Raw genomic sequence first — 9,543 nt, forward strand, 5'->3', positions numbered from 1 at the left:
AAGAAGAATGCACAGCCGACAATTCCCACGGAGCAGTCAGCCCGCTGGAGGCCCGGGGTGTCCACCCCCACCCCCTGCGACGGCCACACGCCGCCCGCACTGGAGGCTGCGGCCCAGCCCGTGTGCACGGCATGGCCTCAGGGGGGCAGAGCTCAGCGGGACGAGCCAGGGTGCCCGTCATGCCTCCCGCCCGGGCTCAGGGGTGCGCCGTGGGGCTGCTGCGTTCCGTGAGAGCTCGTTCGCGGGGCCACAGCAGTGGGGCCCACGAGGCGGCACAGGACAGGGGCGTGTGCTGACTGTGCACGGAGGGACACGTGAGAGCACTGTGGTGTGTTTCCTTTTCCGTTCGCACGTTTGTGTTTCTGCACAGGTGGGCGAGGCCGCCAGCGCCAAAGGCCCCGGGAAGGACGTGGGGGCCGAGACCACCGTCCTGCACTTCCTCAACGGCGACACGCAGAGGATCCTGCCCGACCAGAGAGTGGTGCGCACGTGCAGCCCGCACGTCTGTGCCTCAGACAACGGTCGGAGCCGCCCAGTCACTAGACGTCTCCCTCCAGGGCTCGAGGACGGGGGCGGGGGGGGGGGTGGGGTGACGGGGCAGGGGCCAGGCCGTCTGTGCGCTGAGCCCTCCCGTGGGCTCAGGTTTGCGCGTGGAGGAGGGAGTAACCTCCGCCCCGCCCCGCCCCCTGGTTGTGAATTCTCGCTCAGGCAGCTAGTGGCGGGCAAGCCTCCCTAAGCCTCCCACGGGAGGTGACGACAAGGACCTGCCTCAGTGGAGGGTCACCGGGCCCTGTGACACAGTGCGCTCGCGCCCCGCCTCAGTGCTCCCCAGAAACACAACAGGGGACGCTGGGAGAAAGCTCCTTAGTCACGGGCTCAGCATTCAGGTGGTGGCAGGGGCGGGCGGTGTTGGGAGCCCCTCCAGGTACGAGCTGGAGGCCAGATCGCAGCAGGCGGCTTCTCCTGTCTGCACGGGAGTGGCTTGTCCACAGTGCAGTGTCCCTGTGGCTGCCTGTGGGGTGCTGCGTGCTGGGTGCTGGGGAAGCAGAGAGCATGGGCCTGGGGGCCACAGGGTCGGGGCTGAATCGCTGCCTGTGACCATGAGCCCGGATGTGAGCAAGTCAGCCTCCTCAGCCTCAGTTTCTGCACCTAAACACTTAGGAAATACCTGGCTCGCAGGTCAGTGGTTCTCAAGGTGGGGGGTGGCCCCCCGGGAACACCTGCGGCGTCTGCAGACAGGTCTGGTTGTCTCGAGCCGGCGTGGGGGGCGCTGGTGCTGGCCTGTAGTGGGTGGAGGCCAGGGGCGCATGGTGTGGCCCCCCCACAGCAAAGAGCGGCCTGGCCCAGACCGTCACTGGGCTGAGGTTGGGGACCCGTGAGCGACTATTACAACCGAATGCCCTCCTCCACACCAGTGCGGCTCCGCGCGGAGTAGGTGCTCAGGGACCTCCCACCTGGGCTCACGGGCACGGCTGTCAGCCCCGCGGTTGTCATCAGCACAGGGCGGGGCGCTTCCCGTGGAGGTCGGCAGCCTGTCTCACTGTGCGGGGGCGCCGCCGGTGTGGGGTGCCGTCACGTGGGCCCAGTGGGCCCGGGCGTGTGTGTGGCGTGGGGCATTAGATACAAATGTGGAGATGGATGCATAGGCCTGGGAAAGAGAGTCGGCGGAGTTTGGGGTTTCCCGGGAAGACCTGCAGAGACGCAGGCGTCCTTCTGACGACTCGGGGTTCACCGCGATTCTGACTCAGGGACACGTGACGGCGACACAGGAGGGTTCTGGACCTTGTCCTGGGCGGGCCTCGGGGTTTGGCGGGTCCCGATCTCTCAGACTTTCTGGGTTTGAGCACCAGCTCCTCCTCGGAGCCCCGCCCCTCCCCGCGGGCAGGGCAGGGCAGGCCCCTCCCACCTGCGGGAAGTCCTCCGCCGAGGCGGAAACCAGGTTCGGGGCGCTGGTACAGACCGCACCCCAACCCCCGCACCTCTGTGCTCGCAGGTCTACTACTGCGCAGGCGCCCAGACCACGCGCACCACGCACCCCAGCGGGCTGCAAGTCCTGCGGTTTCCGGACAAGCGCACAGGTCAGTGGCCTCGCGCGGACCTGCGTCACCCGCCCACCGTGTGCGGGCGCTGCACGTGGACTCTAGGGGTTGGAGCCTGCGAGGCAAGCTCCGCATGCCCGCTGTCGCCCCATAACTCGGGGCGTGAGTTCCGTAGTGCGGCCCGGGACGCGCGCGTCCTCGCCCGCCTCTCATGGGACAGCTCTGGGCCCGCTGCTGCGGCGTCCCGAGGCCGAAGCAGTGTCACCAGGCCCCAGGCGGCAGGTGCGTGCCTTCGCTCCTGTGCGTGGGCGCGTGCGCTGGGAGCCCGACCCCAGGTGAATGAGCAGCTCCCCACCGCTGAGCCCCGCGCTCTCGGAGGCCTCGGTTCTGCGTGCGCTCCAGACTACTGCCGCGTTCCGGTCCAGGCCGGAGGCTCCGGCTCCGTGAGCTCGCTGCCGGGCGCGGTAGTGGCACCTTCTCTCTCGTCGTGACCCATCCCTGCCCGGTTCCCGTCAGTGACGCGGAGGCCCCCTGAGCACGCAGCGCCCTCCCTGGCGCGGACTCCTCCGCCCACTCAGGGCGCTCAGTGGTGGTGACTTTTCGTTTCAAGTCCTCACGAGAGGCTGTGTTTGTTGATCTGGGAGAGCCAGGAAGTGGAGGGGGGAGAGAGGGAGAGAAACTTCCATGCCAGAGGGAGACTTCCACCGGTTGCCTCCTGTGCGCACCCCGACTGGGCACCAAACCCACAACCTCTCTGAGCACCGGGTGACACTCGGACCAGTGGGGCCGCCCGGCCAGGGTGGCCTCACCTGCATCGAGCCACCACTGTCCACTGTCCCCCAGGACTCTGGACGCGGATTTTGCCTCTGGAGGAACCGTTTCAGAGCCATTCACCACAGTGGGCCGCCTCCCGGCGTCTTCCCCGTCTCCTGCAGCTGCCACCGCTGTCTGTGCCGAGTGGGGTGTCTCCCGGGGTCCCTGCCGCTTCGCTGAAACCAGCCAAGCCCTAGGCCTGTCCCTAGGGTGGCCAGCAAGCCACCCCCTGAGTATATGGGGCCCCGGCCCTCCGGGGGGCTGGGGTTCGGCTGTGCCACAGTGGCCAGACCACCAAGTGCTTTCTTTCCATGGAAAGGCGTGTGTGTGCGCGCGTTCGCACCGGGAAAACCGCAGCCCTCGGGGCCAGGGGCTGTCTGCACTCCCAGGCGCCCTCTGGGGGCCTGGAACGTGTCCCCTGGGGACAAGGGGGCTGCTACAACACAAGTTTTTTAAAAGGGCAAAGGAGGCCAAAGGTCAGCACTTCCGGTTAAAACTAGGTCAGCCCTGGGGAGCGTAAGGTGCGGTGTGCCGGCTGGAGTTACAGCGTTTCCCGCGTGTCTGAACGTCGAGAAGAGAGCGGATCTTCACAATTTCTCGTCGCGAGGACACGACGCCCGTGACTGGGTGCCGTGTGGGTGGGGACCGGACGCCGATGTCCCGTCCGTGCCGGCCCCGACGCGAACCTGTGTTCTGCAGAGAAACTCCACCCCGACGGCTCGAGGGAGACCCTGTTCCCGGACGGGACCGTGCGGCGTCTGAGCGGCGGGCGGGAGGAGACGGTGTTTCCCGACGGGACGTGCGTGCGCGTGGAGAGGTCGGTGTGAGGGGCGGCGGCCCTGGGACGCACCCCCAGTTTCGGTTTGTGTAAAAGTCCGGGACGTCTTTCAGTCAGTTTTCCTGAAGGCTTCCATGTTCGTCCGGATGTGAGAACAGAGAACCGTGCCCTTGACCCTGCGGCTGGGTGTCAGGGCCTTGCCTGAGCCCTTCGTGTGGCCTCGAACACCGATTTTGAGTGTCTCCCTCAGTGACCTTGGTCGCAGCCCTCTGAGCATGCGCCCACCTCAGACCGGCCCTCTAGAAGCCCGAGCCCAGAGCAGATCAGGCGTAAACCACGTCCGATTCCCCAGGAAGGTGCTCATGGGTGCACCTGTCCCCGCGCCAGGATGCGCAGGGATGAGACCCCGGCGCAGACGCCGTGCCGATTGGGGAGTCGAGGCTCTCGCTGCTCCTTTGCCCCCGACAGCCACCGGCCCCTGAGCATGTGGGGTGCATACCTGCCCCCTCCCCCCAGTTCTGCCGCCGAGAGCCCTCTTCGCTGCCCCCTGGGTGACGGCAGCGGGCCCCACCGTTCCCCTCCCAGTAGCCAGGTTCGTCTCCTGACCTCTGGGGTCGCTCCTCTTGGGCGGTGGTAGGTTGTGTCCAGGTCACTGCCCCTGTGAATGCTGCACCCTCCCGGGTCTCCTCCAAGATGAGACCCGCAGCACAGGGCGCCAGGCTCTGCATGGCCAGCCCGTCCGGCCTGCCCAGTCCCCCCTCCTGGCGTTGTCCCCAGGCCTTATCTCCAACTGGCGGAGCTGGGCCTTTCAATCCCTTGGATCGCCTGTGGGCTGGCACTGCCCTGGCCTTTGTGCATGCTCACCCCTGGTCCACCGAGACCTAGATGGGGGACCCAGCCCCGGGTCACATCACCCACGCCCGCAGCCCCGGCTCCCACGAGGCCAACTGACACGGCCTCCCCGTCCCCAGGAACGGCGACAGGACCATCGTGCTCAGTAACGGGCAGAGGGACATTCACACGGCCCAGTTCAGGCGGCGGGAGTACCCGGACGGCACCGTCAAGACCGTGTACGGCGGCGGCCTCCAGGAAACCAGGTTCACCTCCGGGAGGGTGAGGGTCAGACGCGACAGCGGCAGCCTCGTGCTGGACCAGAAGCAGGCCGCCCACCACTCCCAGTAGGACCCCCAGGAGGGGCCCGGGGGACCGTCCAGTTATGGTTTTGTCAGAACGGAAACAAAAAACGAGTAACATACTCGCTGCCCCGAACGACGGACGGAGAACCACACAGAATTTCCGGGCCACTCCGCTCGTCTGGGAGTCGTGCAGGACGCGAGACCTGCCTTTGGGCTCTCCTGGAGCGGAGAAGCGGTGAGGGCACCGCCGGTCAGGGAGCAGAGGGGACGAGAGAAGGGCCCTGGGGACGCCCAGCAAGGCTGCAGGCTCGGTGCTGGGGGGCCACGGGGGCCTCTCGCACGTGCAGCGCTGTCCCCCGTCACTCGGCGGGCCACCCGCCCTCCCGTCGGCGTTCAGCTTCTCCCGGTCCCCCGGCCTCCCCGTGGCCCCGGGCTTCTCGCCTGCTTCCCCAGATGGACACACGCCTCTGCTCTATAAACAGACGACTTACCGATGGAAGGAAGGAAACCACATTTCCTATTTTTAAAAGGAATAAAATGAAATGTGTCCTACCACATTCTCGTGTGTGACAGCCATTTCATGTATTTTACATTAGCTTCTTGTTGAGCATCATTCTGACTCGTGGGTTGGAGAGCAGGCTGGCTTCTCTGGCTCCGCCCCCGCATGTCTCTGGGCTGCGGGCTGCTCCGGTGCCCGGCTGGGGCCACGTGAGGCAGGTCCAGCCCGCCGGCCAGCTGGGCAACCGTCAACCCGCCAACCACCCACCAACCACCAAAAAAACAGCCAACCAACCACTAGCCAATCAACCAACCAACCAATTATCCACAATCAAGTGACCACCCACCCAACCCCCACTCTGGGGCCCGCAGCCGGGCTGCCGCCTCGCTCCGGGCGGGGCCGTGTTCCGGCAGCTGGTGTAATGTTTGAGAGGGGTCTCCGTGGAGGGTGACGTTGGAGGGGAGAAGGTGTGGCCAGCAGGTGGACGGGTGAGAAATGGGTCCCAGGGCGCGAGGGACATCACCATCATTGGGTGATGTTGGGTGTTGGGACGACGGCGTGTCTGCACATGTCTGAGGACGGGTGGGGGTCTGGGTCAGTGGGAAGGCTCGCTGTTCCGGTGGTGGGAGTGGCTGAGGCCGGGGTGCGGGTCCCCAGGTCCCCACCGCTGCCCCTGCGGTCTTGGCCGTGGTCCCCGAGCTGCAGGCAGGGCAGGTGCGGGGACTCGCCGCGGCAGGCAGTCCGCTGGGCGGTTGCTCCGAGTGCCGGTGGGACCGACGGTATTTTCGTGTTGTTTCCTGCTGTCTCGGGGCGAAGGGGCCCTGCCCTGTCGCGGGGCCTGAGGTGCAGCGTGAATGACAGATGGTAATGAGTGACATTTGACCCCCGAAATCCTTTTAAAATTTCCAGCCTTTTATCTCGTACCTCACAGGCCTGGAGCCAAGTGAGCGAGCCCAGGGCCCCGAGAGCAGAGTGGTCACATGACTAAAATCCCTGCTGCTCAGTCAGGTGCACGCACTCACGCCGAGGAGGGTTTAAGATGCCCACAGGGGGCTGCACCCCGGACTGACCGAGGCAGGACCCTCAGGCGGGGCCCGGGAGTCTGCCAGGGTGGGGGGCCCCCTGTGTCAGAGGTCGGGAATGGCAGCTTCAGAGTCACGGGGACGACACGAGGTGACGCTGGTAGGCGGTCGGGGGCGCGGAGCGTGGCAGAGACGACCCCGGGAGAGGCCGGCGGCCGCCAGGTGCGGGCTGTCCGCAGCCCGTGTGTGTGAGCGCTGAGCTGGCCGGCGCTCCTCCCCATCGGGCACGCTGCCCGGGGGGACACTGGGCCGGTGTCCGGAGGCCAGAGGATGTGAAAACGAGCGTGAGGGACCCAGGGCAGTGAATGCGTCTGGTCTGGTTCACGTGCAGAAGCCCACGCCGCCGGGGCCCGCGTGGGCAGGCTCGCGGTGTGGCTGAGAGGAAGCGCAGCACGCCCCCCTTGCGATGAGGCCAGGGTTCCACGAACTTCGCACGGACACGTGGAGCGGGGACCCAGGAAGCTCGGGCCGGCGGGCCGGGAGGAAGTGACTCAATGGAGAGGCGGGAAGCAGTTGGAACCCACGTGAAAATCCCTTCACAGTTCAGTGCCTGGAAGATTCACCTCTTTTAAAACACCAGTAACCCCCTCTTGTCAAACGTTATGGAACCTGTGGGCTTTTGCATTGCTCGTTTTACTCATTTTGGTAAATCACACGGTCCGTGGGTGCTGGCCCTCGGCCTGGATTGTGGGCACACTTACTTTCTCTGGACGCTTTTCCCTGTGCTCCTGCCTCTAACAGACTTGCGTCAGACGACCCTTCAACTTCAGGAAGTGTTCTGATACGTTGTGGCACATGCTCATGCATGGTGTGGGTTTTCACTCTCGCCCTCATCACGTACTCCGGGCAAGTAACGAACGGCAGTGCCAGTGCGTCAGTTGCCGCGGAGCCCTGGAGTGGGGCCACGAGACTCCCGGTCGTCGCTGGGTCAGGTCTGGCCGAGGTCTGCGACACCGCGTTGGAGTTCGGCGATTTGCAGATCGCTGCAGGCCACCCTCGGCCTCCGGGGACGGTCCCCGTGCCTCCACCCTATCGCTTGGACAGCTTCGGCAGCGACCCACCGTCTGAGCATTCCTTGGGAGCCAGGGACAGTCCCGTTCCACAAACGGAATAATGAGAACCAGGTACACAACGGCCCTTCGGCTCACCTGCGGGGGGCTGGCGTGCCAGCGCTACTGAGGACACGGGGGCTTGTCTGTCACCCGCCCACCGGGCACCGAGGAGCCCGTGCGGGTCCTGGCTCTGGGCCCCATGCCAGGCCCTTGGGCACGGCCACAGGTTCCTCCCGTCCACAAGTTCAAAGGACAAAGAGAGGGGAAAAGGCCCTGACGACGATGCAGGCGGCCCTCCAGCAGACGGGAGGGCGCTGCTCAGCCAGCAGCATCCGCGGCCCCGGCCACTGCTCTCCAGACGACGGCCAGGTGGCCCGTGCCTGGACCTCGCTGGGCTCGCCCTGCCGGTCACTAGAGCCGGCCCCAGCTCCCGGCGTGGCGGCGTCTGGCACGTTCTCCTGTGCGCGCCGCCGGCAGCCAAGCAAGAGGACGGGCTCGGCCACCTGCTCGGGACGCCGGTCGCACTTGGCCTCCAGCGAGGAAGCTGCTGTGCCGTGGACACTCGGGGGAGCAGCTGTGTGCACGGCCCCCCTCCCCCACCGCAGTGGGCTCTGCCCCTCGTCGTGGGGAGAAAAAGGCCGGTCACTGGGCCAGAAGTCCACGCCGGGCCTCCGTGCCCACGCTCGCCGGGCTTCCCAGTTTCTCGGGGGTCACCAGGGAGAGCCCTGCGGGTGCGGCACTTAGCACCAGTGCCCGGGCTTTGGGGCTCCTGAGCGCTCCTGGCGGTGGTGCAGGGCCAGTCCGTCCACCGGCTCCGTGGGACGCCCCACGCCCAGCTGCCCCACGCAGCAGGCCACCCCCGAGGTCGACAGCCACTGGGGGCACCCGCCGCCAGGCTTCCAAAGTGGCAGATGAGATGAACCATCCCAGGACCGCTTGGCTGCCCTGCCCCTGGGCTCTGCTGCAGGGACCCTCTGGGACACGTCCCTCTGGAGGCCTGCCCAAGGCCATGCGCTCACTGCCTCGCTCCTCATCGCTCCTGGGTCTCTTCCTGCTGGGCCTTTGGTGCACAGTACCCCCCTCGCGGCCACCTGTGTCCGCAGCAGCTGCTGAGGACCCCGCAGGGAGAGCGCCCGGCATTTGAGAGGAGCCGTGCGCAGGGCAGCCCGGCCGAGAGGCACGTGAGGCCGAAGAGGCAGCGGGAGCTGAGCCCCGAGGAGCCTGGAAGGTCATGGCCAGGAGTTCAGACCGTGGTCTTGAGATGGGAGGGGGAGTGGGAGGGGGCCCTGGGAGGGGTATGAGCTGCAGGACAGCGTGGGTGTGGTCAGCCCTGGGCAGAGGAGAGGACAGGGAGTTGGGGGGGCAGGTGAGAGGCAGGTGGGGATGTGGCTCCAGGCACCGACTGGGGAGACTAGTGGGCGGGCCCCCGGCCGGCCGGGGAGACAGAAGGAGCAGGAGGGCTGGCAGTCACAGCGGTGGGGGCTGCGGGCACGTCCTAGCAGGCGGGAGAGTGACGCCCGAGGGGCCGTGGACACATCACCTTGCAGCAGGAGCAACTTTACGTTTGTTTGATCCACACCTGTCCCCTCACCTGCCCGGGAACTGGCCGCAGGACGGAAGAACCGTGTCTGCGTCAGCTCAGCACAGTGTCTGCAGGGGGCAGGGCTCGGCCACGGCTGAGGGGCGGGTGCACGGAGGGTCCCGAGTGTGGCTGGATGTTCACAGAGACGCCCGTGACCTCAGGGGTTGATGATTCTTTTTTTTTTAAGATTTCATTTATTTTTTTTAGAGAGGGAAGGGGGGGAGAAAGAGAGAGAGAGAGAGAAACATCAATGTGTGGTTGCTGGGGGTCATGGCCTGCAACCCAGGCATGTGCCCTGACTGGGAATCGAACCTGCGATACTTTGGTTCGAAGCCCGCGCTCAATCCACTGAGCTACGCCGGCCAGGGCAGGTTGATGATTATTTACGTCACTGATGCGTTTTCTTTACTCAACAAACATCCCCTAAGCGCCTATGAGTATTACATGTCAGATGCTAAAGCTTAAGGCCCGGTAGGGGGAGACATTTGCACAAAAACCAGCATCACGAAGCACTTGCTGTGTAGGCGGTGAGGACTCCCGAAGCAGGGTGGTCTGGCATCGA

The 9,543-nt window shown here is 65.9% G+C and overlaps 1 long non-coding RNA gene across 1 annotated transcript; it reads left to right on the top strand.

Moving 5' to 3' along the window:
• Window positions 1-387: 387 nt before the first annotated feature.
• Window positions 388-2,078, top strand: LOC118499932. Its single transcript, XR_004902469.1, has 2 exons — window positions 388-481; window positions 1,994-2,078. It is a non-coding gene; the product is annotated as an uncharacterized LOC118499932 (long non-coding RNA).
• The last annotated feature ends 7,465 nt before the right edge of the window (window positions 2,079-9,543 follow it).

The sequence above is a fragment of the Phyllostomus discolor genome, chromosome 4 (assembly GCF_004126475.2).
Source record: "Phyllostomus discolor isolate MPI-MPIP mPhyDis1 chromosome 4, mPhyDis1.pri.v3, whole genome shotgun sequence".
Lineage (NCBI taxonomy): Eukaryota > Metazoa > Chordata > Mammalia > Chiroptera > Phyllostomidae > Phyllostomus > Phyllostomus discolor.